The 13894-nt window shown below is 35.7% G+C and overlaps 1 protein-coding gene across 20 annotated transcripts in view; it reads right to left on the reverse strand.

Moving 5' to 3' along the window:
• The window catches only part of LOC147834576 (uncharacterized), a 108785-nt gene that overhangs the window by 1059 nt on the left and 93832 nt on the right, over positions 1–13894 (reverse strand). For 7 of the 20 annotated variants that reach the window (XR_015504623.1, XR_015504622.1, XR_015504621.1 and 4 more), the window contains one exon: positions 3996–4296. The exons of the other annotated variants lie outside the window; for them this stretch is intronic. The gene's annotated coding sequence lies outside the window, so the exon portion shown is untranslated. The remainder of the gene's footprint in view (positions 1–3995; positions 4297–13894) is intronic. 20 annotated transcript variants of the gene reach the window in all.

The following is a 13894-nucleotide window of genomic DNA, read 5'->3' on the forward strand; positions in this document are numbered from 1 at the left end:
CCATAATGATGCTCTAAACGGGGTGGAGTGACAACTTCTTTAGAGAAGAACCCCATCATTTCTTTGTACAAATTGTATTGTTTTACTCGCGCACACATTTAAAATAAAATTCAATATTAGTTTTGGTAAAAACATGCACTTGCTTTCCATATTTACCTGAAATAAATGTCAATGGAACACATAGGGTCGATGTTTCCTTTACAAATATTATTGAGAACATATTCGATTACATAATCGATTGTAAAACATAAAATCACTTACAAAAGCTAACACGTATTCTAATATCATATATAAATCATATAAAAATAAATAAATAATGAGGCTATTTATTAAGAAATTAAATTTATTATTTATTAGGAAAGGAAAAAAATCTTACTTAAACAATAATATTAATGATGATGATGATGATTATTAAGCAGGATATTGTTTATTTATGTTTTGAAAAGTCTACTTTTACAATTTGAGACATGCAAACCACTGCAGAAATGTTCTAACAAACAGGCCCATGTCAGTACAGATACTTAATAAATAACCTACTACAAATTAAAAGCATTAACGTATGTCTAACATAAACTCCGCTTTTAAATAATAGGTCATCTATAGATTTCGTCATGAGCCACGGCTCTGTTCCTAATAGGCTTGAATGATTTCAAAGTGCAGTGCGAAGGGAGCACAAAACATGAAGATTGCTAAAACTGAACAGTAAAAATAGTTTGAAAGCAAATTACACTAATAGTGATGATTTTTATGCTTTTTTTAAGTTTCAATGTTAGAATGTTTCTAAATGAATAGGGCATATGAGGATAACTGGGAATAGAACACAGCCAGGAACTATGTTTCTAACTACAGCTCCAGAGGTTAGTTGCAAACGTACAAGTTTGCAATGCAGTTTGCGAATGTGCGTTGGAACGACGGATTTGGGAAATGCCAAATTGTTTGTAATGCTGAAACTTGCGACCATAGTTGGCTAATAATGGTTTTAGGAAACACACCCCAGGTTAATTAGGCAGGTTAAAGTATAACGATGGAATGTTCTGTAGCCTAGAGAAAAAAAAAAAAAAAAAAAAAAAAACATTGCTTCAGGTGGGGGGTTGGGATGGGGGGCATTGACCATGAAATGGTTGTAAAAAACTATAAGCTGCTTTTATTCAAAATAAAACAAATATGATTCCGTAAGATGCTCCTGAAGAAAACATTTTTTAGGAAATGCTGTAAAAATCCCTTGATCTGTTAAATCTCACTTGGGAAATATTTGAAACAGAATAAATGTTGCACAGGAAGGCTAATAATTTTGACTTTAAGTGTAGAAGTTTATAATAAAGCTCATTATCTGTGTTTATTGAGAACTTTTGCCTTGTTGGATTGGTTTAAGAAACTGTATGAAAAGATGTATCTTAATTTATGGTTTATTACTGCACTATAAAAATATCCATTAATTAACAGGTTCCACATTTTGTGATTCACAGGTTTTTTGTTTTTCATTTTTTTCATATATGAGGAGGATTAAATCCGCAAATTACATTTTATTACCAGGGGCGGCACGGTGGCTCAGTGGTTAGCACATGGGCATTGCTAGGCCTATTTTAGGGGGGCTGTAGCCCCCCTATATTTCTATTTAGCCCCCCTAAAACTTTTGCGATTGACTCATAAACTGTCCACTAAATCATCGCCTCAGTCCCCTTTAAATTTAATATGAAAACGGCGGCAGAATTAGGCTCCTCCCTGTCTTGCACAGAAAGGATTAAACACAGTGACACAACCACTTAAAGAATGTACTGTCACTGAGTCACTGACAGAGATGGAAACATCAAGTGTTGTCTAGTATTAAAAAAAATACTTCTTATTTATTATTATCATTCAGATCGTGAAATAAGTGAATTAGCCTGTATGTTATATATATATATATATATATATATATATATATATATATATATATATATATATATATATATATATATATATATATATATATGTGTATGTGTGTGTGTGTGTGTGTGTGTGTGTGTATATATATATATATATATATATATATATATATATATATATGTGTGTGTGTGTGTGTGTGTGTGTGTGCCATTTAATTAGAAAAGTGGCAGTTTATTTAGTTAATACATGGAAACAAAAATGCACTCGAATATAGAAAGTGGTTTTTACTACAGTAACAGGTGAGATGAGCCTATTTAGCTTTTTCAGAACTTAAATGGCTATCCCTGTCTATGTAATACAGTGGAATACTAGAATACAACCCTACCGTATTAAACAAATATTTTAGGTCTATTACTATAAAATTACTACTTATACATGTAATATTACACTTTATGTATATATATATATATATATATATTTTTTTTTTACCTTATAAGGAGCTGAGCCCCGCTTAAATGAAAATCCTAAAATAACCCCTGCTATCCCCTCACAGAAAAAAGGTCGCTGGTGCGAGCAAAGGCTGGGTCTTTGTTGTGTTTCTGTGTGGAGTTTGCATGTTCTCCTCGTGTTGGCATGGGTTTCCTCCGGTGCTCCGGTTTCCCCCACAGTCCAAAGACATGTGCTATAAGTGAATTGGCCGTAGTGTATAAGTGGGAATGTGAGCGTGTATGGGTGTTTCCCAGTGCTGGGTTGCAGCTGGAAGGGCATTTGCTGAGTAAAACATATGCTGGATAAGCTGGTGGTATATTCAGCTGTGGCAACCCCTGATAAACAAGGGAAAGAAAATGAATGAATGAGTTTATTACCAGGTACCATACACAGTACCTGGTGTGACAAACACAATGTAGACAACTAACAGTATCACTTCAAACTATTAAAAATGTCAATAAAAGTCACTTGTTAAAACTTTTTGACATCAAAAATTGTTTGAGGAATGGTCAAAGTCCCATTTTGCAATTCAAAAGCATAAAAAAAAACTGAATATGAAAAACATTGAAAATGTAGTTATTTTGTCACAGTGTGTTTGTTGATTTTATGTACTTGGTTTGATTTATTAGTTTGTTCCTTACAGCTCACATGTGCATTATACTCTTGTAATTCAACAGCATTTGTCAAATATTTCCTAACCTATTGACCTTTTTCAATAAAAGAGGCATTTATTGACATTTAATAATCTTCATAGATAAAAATCATAGTAATAAACTGTCATCTTTTTTCTGAAATTGTAAGAACTTATTATAATTTATTATTGATTAAAACTACTAAAATGTCAATAAAAGTCATTTAGTTAAACTGCAGAGTTGAATGTTCACCAACAATAGTTTACGCAGCAAAGATAAAGACTCTTTAATGCTATTCATAACCATAAATAAACTAAAATTAAAATTTTAATCACAAAATATGGTATAAAACTGATATTTTACAATGTGTTGTGTCGTGACTGTCAAAACCTTGGGTGTGTATTTCATATTTTTTATATTATAAACAAGTCCAAATTAGCCCTCCTGAATTATTAGCCCCCATGCATATTTTTGTTTAACAGAATTAAGATTTTTTTCAACACATTTCTAAACATAATAGTTTTAATAACTTATAATAATTTCTTAAAACTGATTTCTTTTATCTCTGCCATGATGACAGTAAATAATATTTTACTAGATATTTTTCAAGATACTAGTATTCAGCTTAAAGTGACATTTAAAGACTTAACTAGGTTAATTAGGCAAGTTAGGGCTATTAAGCAAGTCAAGGTTTGTTCTGTAGACAGTTGAAAAAAATATTGCTTAAGGTGGCTAATAATATTGACCTTAAAATGTTTTTTTTAAAGGTAAAAACTGCTTTTACTCTAGTCGAAATAAAACAAATAAGACTTTCTCCAGAAGAAAACAAAAATGATAAGAAGCCCTGTGAAAAATTCCTGAATCTGTTAAACATCATTTGGGAAATATTTGAAAAAGAAGAACAAAAAAAAAAATCACAGGAGGGCGAATAACAGTGACTTTAGCTGTATAATTCATATGATAAGCTGAATGTAAACGTGTGTGATAAAATGTAGCGGTGGTCTTTGCCTGTGGTCTAGAAGCTTCAGTGAATCTGACAGAAGAAGTGTTGCATGAGATGCTCAGAGGAGCTTCAGTGCGGCTGGAGCAGGTGTTGCTCATCGGCCACTGGAGCAAAGACCCTGACAAACACACACATACACACACACATACACACACACACACACACACACACACACACACACACACACACACACACACACACACACACACACACACACACACACACTAATGATAATGGATTCGGGGTGAGGATGCAGCCAGGTTGTAATGGATGAGAAGACAGCGACGCTACGGGACGCTTCAGCTGCTGCTCGGACAGACAGACAGAGGGTGTTAAACACTCATTAACACATCCACATGCAAAGGCATTCAAGTGACGTGTATGTGTGTGTGTGTGTGTGTGTGTGTGTGTGTGTGATTACATGCAGGTGGACATTACTTATTACAAGCACACAGTGTCAGTTCATGTGTACGCAATATTACTGGTTAAACTGTGTCTTTCATTAAAAATCTATTATTTAAAAAAATATTAAAACTTTTGACTGGTATTGTAGTAATAATAAATATTAACTGACTGATCAGAGGGGTGTCACGGTGGTGCAGTGGGTAGCATGAACTCCTCAAAACAAGAAAGTCGCTGGTTTGAGCCCCAGCTGGGTCAGTTGGCATTTCTGTGTGGAGTTTGCATGTTCTCCAAATGTTAGCGTGGGTTTCCTCCAGGTGCTCCGGTTTCCCCCACAGTCCAAAGACATGAGCTACAGGTGAATTGGATGAAGTAAATTGGCCGTAGAGTATTTGTGTGAATGCAAGAGTGTATTGGTGTTTCCCAGTGTTGGGTTGTGGCTGGAAGGGCATCCACTGTATAAAACGTGCTGGATAAGTTGGTGGTTCATTTCGCTGTGGTGACCCCTGTTTAATAAAGGGACAAAGCCAAAAAGAAAATGAATGAATGAATGAATGATCAGAAACCTGCACTGTTGATGTCTGTTATAATGATTCATTGTATTAAGAGCTGTATTCTGAACTGGATGGATTAATGGATGGATGGATGGATGGATGGATGAATGAATGGATAGATGATATTTGGATAAATGGATTGATGGATGGATGTTTTGGATGGATAGATGGATGGATGGATGGATGGACAGACTCAAAATTGATTTTTTAGAAGCAACTTAATTGTTTTTTGTTCAGTAGACTTCAATTAATTAATTTGTTTTGGGACAAGATGCAGGAATGTTGTGGATCCCAGCATTTTTACAGTGTAAATAGATAGATAGTACTTAAATACTTACTTTTTAAAAAGTTTGACAGGGCATTTTTCCAAACAGAATTTTTTTTTTTTTTTGGTAATTTTCATCTGGAGAATTTCTTCTTATTTCTTTAAGTTTGGCTGGAGTAATAAAAAAATTATAATAATAAAATTGCGAAGATTAATATTATTATGGGTTGGGATTTTAATATTTGTTTATTTAAATTTAAAAGTGGGGAAGAATATGTTTTTATATACAAGTGCAATCATGTGGAACAAATAACCAAAATCGATCAAGGAAATAAAAGACTTAAGGAGGTTCAAAAAAGCTATCAAAAGATGGTTGTTTGATGAGGATAATTAGTTTTCATAGTGAAAAAAAAATAAATAAAATGAGAAAAATGTTACCATTATAAGCTTGTTATAGTTACAGACTGTTGCACACAACTGTGTTAAACCCCTTAAAAAAGTGATCCCCCTTTAAATTGTCCATTAAGTAGGGCTGCTAGATTATAGGAAAATCTTAATCCCGATTATTTTGGTCATAATTGTAACCATGATTATTCAAAACGATTATCAGTTTCAGTCAAAATTATTCGCCCTTCTGTGAATTTTTTAAATATATAAATATTTCAAAATGATGTTTCACAGAGGATTTTTTTACAGTATTTCCTAAAATATTATTTCTTCTGGAGCTTATATGTTTATATATCAGCTAGAATAAAAGCAGGTTTAAATATTTTGATACCAATTTTAATAGCTCAATATTATTTGCCCCTTTAAGCAATATATATATATATATATATATATATATATATATATATATATATATATATATATATATATATATATATATATATATATATATATTTTTTTTTTCTGCAGAAAAAACTACTGTTATACAATGACTTGCCTAATTACACTAATTAAGCCTTTGAATGTCACTTTAAGTCGAATACTAGTATCTTGAAGAATATCTAGCAAAATATATTGTACTGTCATCATAGCAAAGATAAAATAAATCAGTTAATAAATCTGTTATGTTTAAACTGTGCTTTAAGCATCTTCACTGTAAGGAAAAAACTTCAGCTACAAAAGTCCTTCAGTCAAGAGCAGTGAGGGATTTTCTCCATTTGTTGTTTGATTTACAATAAAAACATGCGGCAGCAGGAATATTGCGCGCTGTTTCTTTAAGAATAGATATGGTTTCTCTTATGCATGTCTTTTGATTCTCAACTTGTTTGTTTATTACACAAACTAGGGTTAATGTGAATAATTACTAAACACCGCGCGCTGACACAAATGTGCATGTATTTGACCATTAAAGCGCTCACATTAAGATGGCGTTAGATGTGTGTGCTCTGCTCGTCTCCGAGCTTGTCCGAAGCCAAGTGTGGCGCGCACACACAAAACAGCATTTGCTATTTTGCACTTTTAAAAATATGAATGATGCGCATCGCGTGGTGCAAAAATGACTTTACAGCACATGCTTTTAGTCAATTTCACGTGCAACTGAGCTTTGCAGAGCAACAAATGGAAACTGGAAACTGGAAAGAGGGCGGTATATGAGGAAATAATCGTTTATCTCGATTAATGATTTTCCATAATCGTTAGAAGCCAAAATTGACATCGAAACCGAATTTTCGATTATTCGCACAGCCCTACCATTAAGTTTATTCAAGTAATTTGAATTATTTTAAACTATTTTGCAAAATAACTAATAAAATATACTGATATGTCATCACGGCAAAGACAAACAAAATGAGTTATCAGAAATGAGTTATTAAATTTATAATGTTTTTTTTAATTGTTTAAAATGTTTTAAATAATTTAAAATATTTTCATTTCATGGGCTAATAATTTTGTCTGCAACTGTTTATTTATGAGCAAGGATATATGTTAGATTAATAGCCAGTCTTTCTCGCTCTTTCTCTTTAAGGTCAAGCAGAAGCCCATTAGAGCCAGCCTGATCTCACGAGAAAACGTAAGTATTTTACGTTTTGGCAGTTTAGTGGCTAATTCGTACGAGTTCAGTCGTAAGAAATTGTACGATTTTTAAAAAGAGGCGTGGCACCTAACCCCGCCCCTAAACTCAACCATCATTGGGGGATGAGCAAATCGTACTAAAATGTACGAATTAGAATGTACGAATTCGCCACTAAATGAAAAAGTTACGAATTGCCGTGAGATTGTGTTGTTAGAGCTCATTGTAAGACAGCAGAGGAGTAATAGTGTGTCTTTATGACAGGTCATCAGCTCATGCAGACACACACCTCTTTCTGTGGTAAGTCATGCTGGAAAACACAACTCACTGGTGTTTTTATGCCATCTAAAATCCTCCTCATCAGTATAAATCCGACCTGGAGAGGGTTTCTCTGTGGCGATCTCCGGAATCACTCCTGAATGATGTTTGCCTTTCATTTCTGTTTCTCTGTCTTCATCGTTCATCTCGTTGGAAACGAGTGCAGAGAAAGACATCTGTGAGATTGCGGATGAAAAAGTGTGGTGTTCGAATAAGGGGGTCACTCATCTGCAGATGAAATGACTGTATTAGCGGAGCTCTGCTGTCTGTCAGAGGAGCCACTGAACTGATATACATGATTTTACTGCTCACATGAGCATGTCAGAGCTGCACTCAAGAATACTGCATCATCAAATACTCTTCTGCTGATACTGTAAAGATAACGTTACGATATACATAGATATTTTAAACTAAATAATAAATGCAATGCTGTCACTTAGGCATAAATGGTTGTAAGATAATTAGAAAATAGTTACATGATTATGCATAAATGATAATTAATAATAAGTTTTTTGTAGTGTTAAAGGACACTTATTATTAGTTTAAATAAGTAAAAAAGATAAGTGCATTTACAAAAAGAAAATGCTGATTCCATATTTCTATTTATTTTCTTTCCCCAATTTCTGTTTAACGGAGAGATTTTTTTCAACAAATTTCTAAACATAATAGTTTTAATTACTCATCTCTAATAAATGATTTATTTTTAACTTTGTCATGATGACAGTAAATAGTATTTTACTAGATATTTTTCAAAACACTTCTATACAACTTAAAGTGTAATTAACTATGTTAATTAGGTTAACTAGGTTATTTGGGGGGGGGTCAGGGGGGTGGGGGGGGCGTCGCTGGTTTTAAAAAAATCTTAGCAGTGGACAATTGTATTACTGAAATGACTATACAAACGAAATAAATATATTTTTACACCAGTGGTGGGCCGCTAATGCGAGATTACTTTAGTTCATGAACATTTCATTCATCCCCCGTGAATAACTGGGGTATTAGACGCAAATAAGGAGTAAAGACTGGTGAGAGCATTATGGAATTCAATAGCGTGCGCCAAATGGACAAAAAAAAAACCTTCAAAATGTGTTTGTTTGTGTGTGTGTGTGTGTGTGCGGTCCTTTACTGACAGCCGCGTGTAAATCTTGACGGAAAATATGGTGAAAGGTCCTAAAGACTGCGGTGTTAACTTCAATAATGCCACTAATATCTGCATATTCCACATCTTAATTCCATTTCTGCTTAGTTCAGTTATGACTTAAGTTGGATTAAGGTAATCAAAAATTGCTGTTTCAAACTTATGTAGGCCTACAGTTCAAAATTCATGTTTGACTAAATAAACAGTTATTAAACACAAGTAAATCTTGTTGAACATCATTTATTTTCATCACCAATTATCGTAGTGGAACAGTTTCTCAAGCAGTTTGTGATGCATTTTGGAAATAGGAGATGAACCCCTGGTCTAATGCGACACCTGGCTTGAGAAGCCCAATCTCAAAGACTTATTATTTGGGTAGCACACTTAATCTGAATGCCTTTGGCAGAATTCAAATGAGCCATTTTAATCTAAATCTTTAATCTAATCTTGGAATTAATCTAGATTAAAAAAAAAATAATCTATGCACTTTTATAATAAACATTCCGTTTGAAAACAACATTTTTTGTCATCATTACTGCAAACTTATATGAGCGATTATATCATTAAATGTGGTGGGGGGCCTTACAATATTTTTTTTCGGAAAAAGGGGGTCTCAGGCAAAAAAAGTTTGGGAACCACTGCTTTACAATACAAGCAACGATCTCAGGTCAGTCGCTCCAGACATTTTAATCTGATTCGCAAACTTGTTTGAAGAACCAATTTAGCCAGAGATCAGATCCAGGATCTGCACAATCGTCTTACATCATTTAAGCGAGGTAAGAAGAACGGACCCTGGGTTGGCAATTTCAATCCTCTTTGTAGCAACTGCTACATGGTCTGATTGACAGTAACATTCACTTTGTCTTTGCTGCTGCTCGTACAATGTTGCTTAAGATGCAACTGTAAAGCCACCAGCATCATTAAATGTATAAAATGGTATGAAACCGTTCCCCACACATGTACCATTAGCAGGAAGAAAGCTTGTGGATCCATCTACGGTTTTAAGTGATCAGACGGTCTCAGGATCCTCCACGCTCCCAGTCTGCGGCCTAATTTAGCTGTAAAGAGAGGGAGCAAACACACCGATCTCTCTTCTTCAAAAGAGGAAGAACTCGTGCTCTCCTCTGGGCTCCAGAAAGGGATGAAGAGGGAAGGAGGGGAAATAATAATAACGCAGCAGCCGCAGGTGGAATGAGCGCAATCCCTTCGGGGATCCTCCACAGTGACAAGCAATGGGGCTGGAACTTCTCTCTCTAATAGACACAAATGGGCTCAGTTCCCTGCGCTTTTATGAGCCGCTTCATCTTGCGTCCACACTGACAGACTCTATTGGAATCTCTGGGAGCACTTAGGCTGGAAACTCTAAGAAAAAAACAGTTTTCCACACTTCTCGCATAAGCCTCCTGATAGTGCATGTGTGCAAATTTACTCCCCCCGTGATGCTTTCTAGCAAAGACGTGCTCGTGTCTGCATTTCTGACTGCACTTGATGCCAATGAAGATAGATATGATGCTTGGGTCCGATGGGATGAGGAGGAGTTCTAGCCGGACTGGATTTTCCACTGTAAAGCTGCTGAAAGAGACCCGGGACCGGCTTTCAGAAAAAAAAATCTTTCAAAGCCTTGCTGTTGTTTGCTGATGTTGTTTTCCGAGCGCTTCACCTTCAGGGAGAGTTTGATGTCGTCTGGATTGGTGGATCAGCTTTAGCTCACAGCGTTTCGGACGACGCAGGCCGCGTTCCTGTGATCTGATGATTTATTTTCAGAGCTGAGAGCTAATGCTGGAGGTTAGGAGCAGGATCTGCTGCACTTGTCAGTTTTGTAAGGGCGCAAATAAGTTTTAAAAAGTTTATTTTGGGGAGTTGAGACACTTTTGTTTTTGACAGACAGCAGAGAGTGTCTCTAATAAGAATTGCAGGTGACAATCGGAGAATGAGATTGAGACATGATAATATAGAAGTTTGTTTCTGTCATGGGATATTAAAACAATGAATGGAATGGGTTAGGGATGTCCTGGGGTAAGTGTTTCCGAAACCATTGTCAAGTAATGCCTAGTTCAGACTGCGTGATTTTAGCCCCGATTTTGGCTCGCCGACAGGTTTTGAAAAATCGCCGACAAATGCCTGAAATCACAGGCAAATCGCTGCTTGTGCACGTGAGTGACAATCACACAGTATGAACTATAAAAGACGCGATCTGAGAGAATCGCCGATGAGTCGCCGATGCCTGTGAGATATTTGACATGCTAAATATCTGGAGCTGTCAGCGATTCAAATCATTCCGTGTGAATTGAGTTTTGACTGAAAATAACATCAGCCATTGCCTACAGCCAATGAGAGAGCAGCTTTCACTTGTGTGTGCGTGTGTGTATACCTGCTGCAGGCCAGCGGGAGGCATGGGGAGAAGTTAAAAGCGCTCTTTTTCGGTTTATTTGGACCCACGAAATGGAGGAAAAACTAGTGGAGGTTTTACAGGACTCAGGAGCAACCGTGTCTGTTTGACGTTTCAAACAGAAAGAAATTTGTTTATTATCAATGTTGAGGAGAAATGGCTAATTCCCTTTAAACCCAGGTGAGCAAACATGTACATGTTCTACCCCATTAAAAGTTTCTTTCTCATTATGTAGTTAATAACAAAAGATATACTACTTGTTTTTGGCTGTGAGACGTAGCTTGGACGAAGTTGTCGGCCTTCTTCCTATAGTAAAGTCATGCAATGTGAAAGTCACTGTCGCCGATCCATCTTGCAGTGTAAACAAAGCAGCGACGAAACGCTAGCCCAGATAGTCATGCAGTGTGAAAACATCTGTACCATGACTACTTTGAAAATCATGCAGTCTGAACTCGGCATAAGGACACAAGATCCGTCTTTACAAACATAGTTCAGAGATTTGTTTTTTTCATGAATCATTCATTTTCTTTTTGGCTTACTACCTTTATTAACATGGGTTCACCACAGCGGAATGTACCACCAACTCATCCAGCACATGCTTTACGCAGCGGAATGCCTTTCAATTGCAACCCATCATTGTGAAACATCCATACACACTCATTAACACATATACACTACGGACATTTTAGCTCACCCAATTCACCTATATCACATGTTTTTGGACTTGTGGAGGAAACCCACGCTAAAACAGGAGAACATGCAAACTCCACACAAAAACGCCAACTGACCCAATTGAGGCTCGAACCAGCGACCTTCTTGCTGTGAGGCAAACTGCGCCACGGTGGAACCCTTTAAAGCCACTAAAGTTGTAGTTAGTGTTCTACTATGAGTTATCCACCCTATAGCCTATTCCTTTTGATTGTTCCAACATCCACTTTAAATGATGAAAAATACTAATATTAATATTAATAATAATAATAAAGTCATCTCTCCTACAGGCAATTTGCTTTCAAAGTTATTTTTTACAGTTCAGTTTTAGTCAGGGCCGGATTAACCAATGGGCATTATAGGCACAGGTCGAGGGGCCCGTGTGCACTTAGGCTCTTGCGAGGGGGGAAAAAGGCAGATTTTGGAGTTTCTATTTAGGCTCAGTGCAAATAGTGCACCTTGTTGGAGTAATATAGTTAAGCGATTTCCGCCCATCACCATTTGATTGACAGAGACAACATAACTAAAGAGCACAACAGACATCAGCGTGACTGGTTTAGCTCCTAAAGCGCATGGCAACATGTTTTGACGTGATTGATCATGAACCCGGATTCGAATCCAGCATCTGATGAACACGTTCCTCTTTTTTCCCCACTACATATAAGATTTTGCCAGCTCTTCATCATGAGGAAGACAAGCAGAAATCATTCATAAGTGAGTGTATTATGGAGGACTACTGCTTCATTGAACTTGAACAAGTATATTAAAATCTATTAATTTTCACTAGCTGTATCAGTATTTTTTTTCAAAGTGTGCTTTAAAAATAAGTGAAATCTTTGTAGACTAGAAATATATGTTCTGTATATCATATCATTTATTTTATTTAAAAAAATATGATATTAATCTTACTTTCTAATTCAACTATAGGGGTACGGCTGTATGGTTGGGTACAAGACATTGTGCCCAGGGGCCTCTAAATTCTTAATCCGGGCCTGGTTTTAGTGATCTTCAGATTGACAATTGCACTCCCTTTGTAGTGCACTTCGATATCATTCATGCCATTTTGAACGCAGCCATCTTTTTAATGAACACTCGCAAACTGTGAAACAAACGTGTGTCTAAAACCACACCACTAAAGCTGTATTTAGTGCTCTATTCAGAGTTATCCCCTCTATGCACTATTCCTTTCGAACGTTCCAACATCCATTTTAAATGATTAAAAAACATAAAGTCATCTCAAATATAATTTGCTTTTGAAGTTATTTCTTTACAGTTTAGTTTTAGCGATCTTCAGATTGAACACTGTGCTCCCTTCATAGTGCACTTCAAAATCATTTATATCATATTGGACACGGCTGTAACTCATGACAAAAGTTAGAGGTAAGGTGACCCAAGATTTACAAGCAGAACTCTACATCAAAATTGTGTAAACAATAGCAATCATTTGCACAAAAATGTAATGCAGTTTTTCTCTGGTAACTCCACCCCATTAGGAAAGTCATTATGGACGTTTTACATTATAACTAATGTGGTGCAAATGACGGGTCTGCGACAGAGCAACAACTGTTTCTTGAAAAACTACATTCTTTATTTTCCAAATGATGCATCCAACAATGGCATATTCTGAAATTGTAGCCCTTTATACATTTCTGGACAGCGCAAATTATGTAGCCAGAAGTACGTATGGCTGCATTTAATCTTTAAATTGAATACGGGGCGGTATGATGCCGTTCCTTTTTGCCCTTACCATCTGACCGCTTACCTCCATATGGACGGCTTTCTTGTTGTTACCAGTTTGTTTAGTGACTCGCCATGTACATCGGCAGACTTGAGACGTAGAGAGGAGTTGACCACGACGACGAGGTTCAATTTTAAAAACTTTAAAATAGATTGTTCACCCAAATATTTAAATTCTTTAATTAAATGTATTTATTTATGTGTTTGTTTGTTTGCTTGTTTTTATTTAATTATTTTTATTTAACAGTAATTCATAACGTATTTATTTAACGTTATATTCGAAACAAAATATAAGATAAAAATTCATTTTCTTAATTAAATGTATTTTTTCTGCGTTTGTTTGTTTGTTTTTATTGTATTTATTTATTTATTAAATTTT

This window comes from Danio rerio, chromosome 12 (assembly GCF_052040795.2).
Source record: "Danio rerio strain M-AB ecotype USA chromosome 12, GRCz13ab, whole genome shotgun sequence".
Classification (NCBI taxonomy): domain Eukaryota; kingdom Metazoa; phylum Chordata; class Actinopteri; order Cypriniformes; family Danionidae; genus Danio; species Danio rerio.